Source organism: Aegilops tauschii, chromosome 7, assembly GCF_002575655.3.
Source record: "Aegilops tauschii subsp. strangulata cultivar AL8/78 chromosome 7, Aet v6.0, whole genome shotgun sequence".
NCBI lineage: Eukaryota > Viridiplantae > Streptophyta > Magnoliopsida > Poales > Poaceae > Aegilops > Aegilops tauschii.
Genome location: NC_053041.3, coordinates 2,357,862 through 2,367,120, shown reverse-complemented (window position 1 = coordinate 2,367,120; position 9,259 = coordinate 2,357,862). Strand labels below are relative to the sequence as shown.

Here is a 9,259-nt window from a genome sequence, read left to right as displayed (position 1 = left end):
CATATACAACTCTTCTTTAATAAATCCATCAAGGAATGCAGTTTTGTTTATCCCTTTGCCAGATTTCATAAAATGCGGCAATTGCTAACATGATTCGGACAGACTTAAGCATAGATACGAGTGAGAAACTCTCATCGTAGTCAACATCTTGAACTTGTCGAAAACCTTTTTGCGACAATTCTAGCTTTGTAGATAGTGACACTACTATCAGCGTCCGTCTTCCTCTTGAAGATCCATTTAATCTCAATGGCTCGCCGATCATTGGGCAAGTCAATCAAAGTCCATACTTTGTTCTTCATACATGGATCTCATCTCAGATTTCATGGCCTCAAGCCATTTTGCGGAATCTGGACATCTCTCTAATCCTCTAAGTGATCACGTGATCCAAATCAACTAAACCATAACCGATCATCACGTGAAATGGAGTAGTTTTCAATGGTGAACATCACTATGTTGATCATATCTACTATATGATTCACGCTCGACCTTTCGGTCTTAGTGTTCTGAGGCCATATTTGGATATGCTAGGCTCGTCAAGTTTAACCTGAGTATTCTGCGTGTGCAAAACTGGCTTGCACCCGTTGTAGATGGACGTAGAGCTTATCACACCCGATCATCACGTGGTGTTTGGGCACGACGAACTTTGGCAACGGTGCATACTCAGGGAGAACACTTTTATCTTGAAATTTAGTGAGAGATCATCTTATAATGCTACCGTCAATCAAAGCAAGATAAGATGCATAAAAGATAAACATCACATGCAATCAATATAAGTGATATGATATGGCCATCATCATCTTGTGCTTGTGATCTCCATCTCTAAAGCACCGTTATGATCACCATCGTCGTCGGCGCGACACCTTGATCTCCATCGTAGCATCATTGTCGTCTCGCCAATCTTATGCTTCTACGACTATCGCTACCGCTTGGTGATAAAGTAAAGCATTACAGGGCGATTGCATTGCATACAATAAAGCGACAACCATATGGCTCCTGCCAGTTGCTGATAACTCGGTTACAAAACATGATCATCACATACAATAAAATTTAGTATCATGTCTTGACCATATCACATCACAACATGCCCTGCAAAAACATGTTAGACGTCCTCTACTTTGTTGTTGCAAATTTTACGTGGCTGCTACGGGCTTAGCAAGAACCGTTCTTACCTACGCATCAAAACCACAACGATAGTTTGTCAAGTTGGTGCTGTTTTAACCTTCGCAAGGACCGGGCGTAGCCACACTCGGTTCAACTAAAGTTGGAGAAACTGACACCCGCCAGCCACCTGTATGCAAAGCACGTCGGTAGAACCAGTCTCGCGTAAGCGTACGCGTAATGTTGGTCCGGGCCGCTTCATCCAACAATACCGCCGAACCAAAGTGTGACATGCTGGTAAGCAGTATGACTTGTATCGCCCACAACTCACTTGTGTTCTACTCGTGCATATAACATCAACGCATAAAACCTGGCTCGGATGCCAATGTTGGGGAACGTAGTAATTTCAAAAAATTTCCTACGCAAACGCAAGATCATGGTGATGCATAGCAACGGGAGGGGAGAGTGTTGTCCACGTACCCTCGTAGACCGAAAGCGGAAGCGTTAGCACAACGCGGTTGATGTAGTCGTACGTCTTCATGATCCGACCGATCAAGTACCGAACGCACGGCACCTCTGAGTTCAGCACACGTTCAGCCCGATGACGTCCCTCAAACTTCGATCCAGCCGAGTGTTGAGGGAGAGTTTCGTCAGCACGACGGCGTGGTGACGATGATGATGTTCTACCGACGCAGGGCTTCGCCTAAGCACCGCTACAATATTATCGAGGTGGACTATGGTGGAGGGGGGCACCGCACACGGCTAAAAGATCAAACGATCAATTGTTGTGTCTTTAGGGTGCCCCCTGCCCCCGTATATAAAGGAGCAAGGGGGAGGTGCGGCCGGCCAGGAGGGGGCGTGCCAGGAGGAGTCCTACTCCCACCCCCTCCCTTTTCCTTGTTGGATTAGGAGAAGAGGGGGAAAGAGGTCGAGGAGAAGAAGGAAAGGGGGGGGGGGGCGCCGCCCCCCTCTCCTTTCCTATTCGGACTAGGGGGGAGGGGCGCGCGGCCCTTGCCCTGGCCGCCTCTCCTCTTCTCCACTGAGGCCCACTATGGCCCATTAACCCCCGGGGGGTTCCCGTAACCCCTCCGGTACTCCGGTAAAATCCCGATTTCACCCGGAACACTTTCGATATCCAAATATAGGCTTCCAATATATCAATCTTCATGTCTCGACCATTTCGAGACTCCTCGTCATGTCCGTGATCACATCCGGGACTCCGAACAATCTTCGGTACATCAAAACATATAAACTCATAATATAACTGTCATCGAAACGTTAAGCGTGCGGACCCTACGGGTTCGAGAACTATGTAGACATGACCGAGACACGTCTCCGGTCAATAACCAATAGCGGAACTTGGATGCTCATATTGGCTCCCACATATTCTACGAAGATCTTTATCGGTCAGACCGCATAACAACATACGTTGTTCCCTTTGTCATCGGTATGTTACTTGCCCGAGATTCGATCGTCGGTATCTCAATACCTAGTTCAATCTCGTTACTGGCAAGTCTCTTTACTCGTTCTGTAGTACATCATCCCGCAACTAACTCATTAGTTGCAATGCTTGCAAGGCTTAAGTGATGTGCATTACCGAGTGGGCCCAGAGATACCTCTCCGACAATCAGAGTGACAAATCCTAATCTCGAAATAAGCCAACCCAACAAGTACCTTTGGAGACACATGTAGAGCACCTTTATAATCACCCAGTTACATTGTGACGTTTGGTAGCACACAAACTGTTCCTCTGGTAAACGGGAGTTGCATAATCTCATAGTCATAGGAACATGTATAAGTCATGAAGAAAGCAATAGCAACATACTATACGATCGAGTGCTAAGCTAACGGAATGGGTCAAGTCAATCACATCATTCTCCTAATGATGTGATCCCGTTAATCAAATGACAACCCATGTCAATGGCTAGGAAACATAACCATCTTTGATCAATGAGCTAGTCAAGTAGAGGCATACTAGTGACACTTTGTTTGTCTATGTATTCACACAAGTATTACGTTTCCGGTTAATACAATTCTAGCATGAATAATAAACATTTATCATGATATAAGGAAATAAATAATAACGTTGTTATTGCCTCTAGGGCATATTTCCTTCAGTCGGGCGGTTCCTGTCACTGGCAGGTGAAGCCACTGGTGGATGTGCTACCGGCAGATGCTACGCACGACGTCTTATATGGAGACGTCAAGTCATGCCTGCTATCGGCAGGTGATGCACGGTGGCTCTGGCGAATGTGTCATGTTTAGCCTGTTGTTGTCGGATCGAAGGTGGTGCGACAGTAGCGGGAGGCAGGCGGTATGAGACGTCTTTGTCTTCCGTTGTCTCCTCGAGAGGTATCTGGCAATCGAGGTGTGGTAGACGGATAAGGACGGATGGTACAGACGGCTTCAACAACGAGTTTATCCACTCCGGTGGAAACAACAAGATCTCTGATCAGACTATGTCGTCGCGTGCCTGTGTCGTGTTCTTGCTAAAGGTGGTGGATTGAAGCTTGGCTTTGTGGATGAGAATCCGGAGTTCAACCTAGTGGTGGACTCTCCATCATCGGCGCACGTGTGGTGATCCCTTCTTGAAGGCGTAGTCTAGGAGTTGTGTATTTTTTTGTTTATTTTATGTCTTGTACCATAGGGATTAATGGCTATCTAGGGGAGGTACTGTGCGAGGTATACGGCCTCAGGGTTTGTTTTCCGCTTTATTTCCGGGTCGATGGTATTCGGCAGCTGGATTTTGCACTATTAATAATATATGGCTGCATGCATTGTCCTGATGCAGAGGCGGGGGGTTATCCTCCTTAAAAAAATTGAAAATAAATAGATTGGAAGTTTTCTCGTAAAAAAAGGCTTGAAAGGTGCCTCCAATAATCTTTATCTTTACCTAATACTAGAGGACGGAGCCTTTCATAGTTCTCCGTAAGTCATCTCTTTATATCCTTTGATTTTGTATCAACTACAAACACTAATGGTTGAGATTTAAACCATAAGTTTTTTTTTCTATACCCGTTAGTCAGGGATGAACACGTTGGAATTTTTGTTTTCTGATTCACCACGTTGGGATGCTTTTTCAGTTCAAGATCGGCAATGCATATCTCAACGTGTTCAATCCTAAAAAACTTGACCGGAACGTACTTGTACATATACAAAGCCCCTGCTATACCCGGCCGATCCATCTATGTCACAGCGGCGGCGCGTCGGCAAGAGGTGACGAGGCTCATCAGAAGCACGGGAGCACGCTAAAGAGACAGCAGGCCATCTACACGGCCGCCGCCGTCTCGCAGGAGCAGCGGCAGCTGTTCTCCTTGCCTTGCCGTTCATCATGGACGGCGACGCTATCTGACCTTCTCACGTGTGGCGTTGTAGCAAGAGGAAACACCCAGGTATTCAGTATTCACTCCATGCCGCGCCAGCCCGCCATGCCCGCCATTGGAGACGCAGGGCTTCCACGCGCTCGACGAGGCAGAAGCCGTTTGAGCTCGGAAAGAGAACAAACACAGAGGAGCTCAGCACAAACAGAAAAATACAAACAAGAGCAGAGGAGGAGATCGGATAGGAGGCCATGATCGACGTTGACGTACAACAAATCAGTAGGGCGCATGGCTCCAGAAAGAATGGCTTGAGGACAGGAGGCTCTCTGATATGCCACGACAACAACGGACGGTGGCGGCGCAAACCGAAACCGTGAGCGTGTTCTCCCTGAAACGAAGCCTATGCGAGATCATCTCTCGGAGACTCTGAGTAGCAGGAGGGCACGAGTAGCAGGAGGATGAATTCGTCACATACCTCGAGCATAAATCTCGGGGCTGCAACTTTGCGCTTGCCACACAGCCGTGTGAGGAAGAAGACGGCTCGCATACGCAGCTACATCGCTACGTACGGGAGAAGGTTTGGAGGAGGTGTCAGCCAGATTTTATCGCGAAGAGCCCGCTTGTCATATGTGCTTCACATGAAGGAGCTAGCAATGGCCCTGGAGGAACGCGTGGTTCTGTGCTTGTACGTGAACATGAACGTGCTGATGATCACACACTTGCGTGATTGGCCGAAGTATCTCTCCTCTACTCCTGATGCTCCTCACAGCACGGGCCACGTCCTGGCCAGCTTATAACATATGTGTCTGTATCCGCTTATCCGTCTTCTTCTTGTCCAGGCAAGACTCACATTAGGCTCCACTAGGTCCTTGGTCTGGACAATGACGATCGTCGATCAAGTCTACTCGGCTATGGCTATGGTAATACTATGAAAATTTACTGCACAAATTATCTTATGCATTACTTCATTATGTGATGTTCAGTAGCTATGATATTATACGTAGTAGATCTATTCCTCTCTTAAAAGTGAAGACTGTCGGCCTAACCAAAATAAATTTATAAATGAGACATCTAAATTAAATTCTGCTGATTGCCACACCAAGTTTGTGTTAGAATATAAATTATAATTGAAAAAATAAATCCCACTTATGTATATTTAGATTACATTTTAAAGACCATCTTTCTATTAAGTTAGGATATATTTTTAATTGATTAAGTTAGGATATCTTTTTATCAAGCAGAACAACATTCCAGATTCAAGAAAAAGAAATAGGTGTAAGGTAAAATTGTTCTGGCTTCCCCACAAGAATGTTCCACGAGAAAACCTCCAACGTTCAAAAAAGATTAATTATCCATGTTTTCAATTCTTGGTTGCTGAGAAATTCTTAGTCATTCTGTGTCTCAGCCTACATATGTCTTTGCATTAACAATGAATAATTAGTACAACATTATGCATGGGTGGATAGAAAACAGCGGATGTAGAAATACAACTAGAAAAGGTGCAAAATCAACAATGCATATCTTTGTTAGCCGTTTTGTAAAGATAGTCTGGCTGAAAGCACAATTACTCTTCGTATGGGAAACAATTGATGTGGGCCATAAATGAAATCATCACTTTGTGTTTTAGTCCACACTTATTCGCACAAAGGAGTGTGGCGAATTTTTCTCCAGTTGCAACGAGCATGTATTGCAAACAATTGATGTGATCCATAGCAGAAATCATCACTTTGTGTTGTAGTCCACACTTATTTGCATAGAGAAGTGTGGTAAATTTTTCTCCCGTTGCAACGCACGGGCATATTTGCTAGTGCTAATATATATACATAAGCTATAAGATTGCTTCCTGTTGAGGCATAATTTGTTTGTTTCCTCCCGTCGAAAGAATTGCTTCCATCCCCGCAAAAAAGGAAGAAGAAAGAATTGCTTCCATCACATAGAGACGTCTGTGATTTGTTAACTTGACAAATACTACCATAAGTTAGGCTGGATGCACATCATGCGTAGGATGCAAAGTAATTAAATGGTAGAAGCATGCATGTAGTTTAATGGAAAGAAAGTCCGGGATAAGGGGGATCGTGGGCCGTTACTGAAGTCTCTCAGGTCTCAGCCATGCAATGGAAAGAAAATCAACGGGAGAGAGCCGGTCTGACGATTGGAAAGAAGCAGACGTATGATTCAGGCTAGCTGCATTTGGGGCAATCAATTAAGAATAATATCAAATCAGTGTGCATTTAATGGCCGATATGAATTTTGTAGTATCTTTCTAGAAATGAATAGGTCATGCATCTATATAAGAAAGACCAAACAACGATCCCACAATACATGAACGAGAACTCTGTTAGAAGGCAAGCCAAATAAGCAAGAAGTGCCAAGCCCCTTCATCTTCTTCCTCTCAATATCTCCTCTTGATCATGGCACTTCTCAGTAAGGATAGCACGGTTATGTTCCTAGCAGCTCTTGTTGTCATGGCCATGGCTATGATAGTTTTGTCATCATCCTACGCACAAGGTAAAATATGACGTTATAGATATCAGTAAATACATATACATATTTTTGTCCTCATATTCCAAGTTGAACTACTTGTATGTAGGAGTATCACAATTAACCAATATTTATTTGCAGCCGATTATTGCCACCAGATCGTACCATGCAATGAGTCGACTTGCAGCAATTTCTGCTTGAAGAACAACTTCAAGAACTTTGTGCCGAATTGCCTGCCAGGAAGGATGTACGACTACTGCTGCTGCAACATAACCAGGGGGCTAGACTTTTGATCATAATATCCGTAGATGGAAATTAATATACTATGGAGCATCTTCTGCTTGAAAATCACATGTAATCGTGAATGTGGAATGAAGGAGACATGATAATATTGCTCCGCATAATTTTATTTGTTGGAGAGATGCTTCATATATATGATTAATAATTACAACATTTATGGGTTGTCATCAACATGAAGGAAAAAAATAATATGCACAAAACAAGACATATAATTGGACCGAGCCCATTAAAAAACAAGCCTCGCTAAGGATCGCCCTGACCCGGCCCAACAAAATTCCAAACAAACAATTTTAACAATTAAAGCGGTAAATAAGGAATGTATCGTGTGAAGAGAGCAGAAATTTGTCCTTCCTGCTCAAGCTTCAGTTTCCTGCAACCTGCCCATGCAGTTTCCGTGACTCTCCAGTATAATTTTGTTGTGTTGGGTAGGGTAATTAAGTCGTGAGAGGAGGTGAGGAGTATTCCAGGATGATTTTTTAATCGCCATTTATGTAGATATGGAAAACTAGCAGTGCAATGGTTCGAGGTTTTGAGAAGATTGAATCATGCCCTTAACCATGGCTTCCAAGCGGCATAGAGAAGTGGCATGAGGGTATATACATAATAGATGTTGTGATGGCCTCCCACAGCAACGAATAAGAAGGGGCGCCTTTAATTCAAGTGAAGGAGGGTGTTCTGCTTAAATCTGAACCCTCTGTTGTGAGTCTTAGACCAATTCTCTACTATTAAAGGAGGATCGAACGTCATGATGGTTCGACCTCCCGTTCGCAACCAACCCAGCACCCTCCCTCCGATCAAACTCCTACGTCGTCCCCGCTATCGTCGGTTCTCCCTCTCTACCTGATTGTTCCCAATCGATCTCCGAGCCACCACGATTCCCAAATCCATCTCCTTGCTTGTAACGCCCACGATGCGGCTATATCTCCCACGTGTCGAGGCACGACTTAGAGGCATAACCGCATAGTGGTTTTGTCGCAAGAAGGGTCATCTTCACACAATCCCATGTAATGAATAAGACTGGGATAAAGAGTTGGCTTACAATCGCCACTTCACACAATACATAAATATCATTCATACATCATCCAAAATACAATCATATAGACCGAGTACGGTCAAAATCCAGATGAAAATAAGACAACCCCAAATGCTAGATCCCCGATCGTCCCAACTGGGCTCCACTACTGATCATCAGGAAAAGACACATAATAACGTCCACGTTCCTCGTCGAACTCCCACTTGAGATCGACACCATCGTCTGCACTGGCATCGTCGGCACCTGCAACTGGTGTTGGAAGTATCTGTGAGTCACGGGGACTCAGCAATCTCACACCCGCGAGATCAAGACTATTTAAGCTTGTAGGAAAAGGTGGTGCAAAGAGGTGGAGCTGCAGCGGCAAAAGCATATATGGTGGCTAACTTGCGCAAATGAGAGCGAGAAGAGAAGCAATGGAGCGGACGTCATCTAGCAATGACCAAGAAGAGGTCCTGAACACCTACTTACGTCATACATAACACAGACCGTGTTCACTTCCCGGACTCCGCCGAGAAGAGACCATCACGGCTACACACGCACTTGGTGTATTTTAAATTGGGTCAAGTGACAAGTTATCTACAACCGGACATTAACAAATTCCCATCTGCCACATAACCGCGGGCACGGCTTTCGAAAGATAATACCCTGCAGGGGTGTCCCAACTTAGCCCATCATAAGCTCTCACGGTCAACGAAGGTTAAACCTTCTCCCGGAAAGACCCGATCAGTCTCGGAATCCCGGTTTACAAGACATCTCGACAATGGTAAAACAAGACCAGCAAAGCCTCCCGAATGTGCCGACAAATCCCGATAGGAGCTGCACATATCTCGTTCTCAGGGCACACCGGATTGTCCAAGCTTCCGATAGGCCAGACCAGAGTTGCCCCTGGTGGCCACCGGCGGCTGACAGTTTGGACCAATACTCAGAGGAGCACTGGCCCGGGGGTTTAAAATAAAGATGACCCTCGGGCTCTAGAAAACCCGGGGGAAAAAGGTATAGGTCGCAAATGGTAAAACCAAGGTTGGGC

At 45.1% G+C, this 9,259-nt stretch overlaps 1 long non-coding RNA gene across 1 annotated transcript; it reads left to right on the top strand.

Annotated features, from left to right (window-relative positions):
• Positions 1-6,629: 6,629 nt before the first annotated feature.
• On the top strand, positions 6,630-7,303 carry LOC120969250 (uncharacterized). The gene is made up of 2 exons (XR_005763268.2): positions 6,630-6,926; positions 7,041-7,303. It is a non-coding gene; the product is annotated as an uncharacterized lncRNA (long non-coding RNA).
• The last annotated feature ends 1,956 nt before the right edge of the window (positions 7,304-9,259 follow it).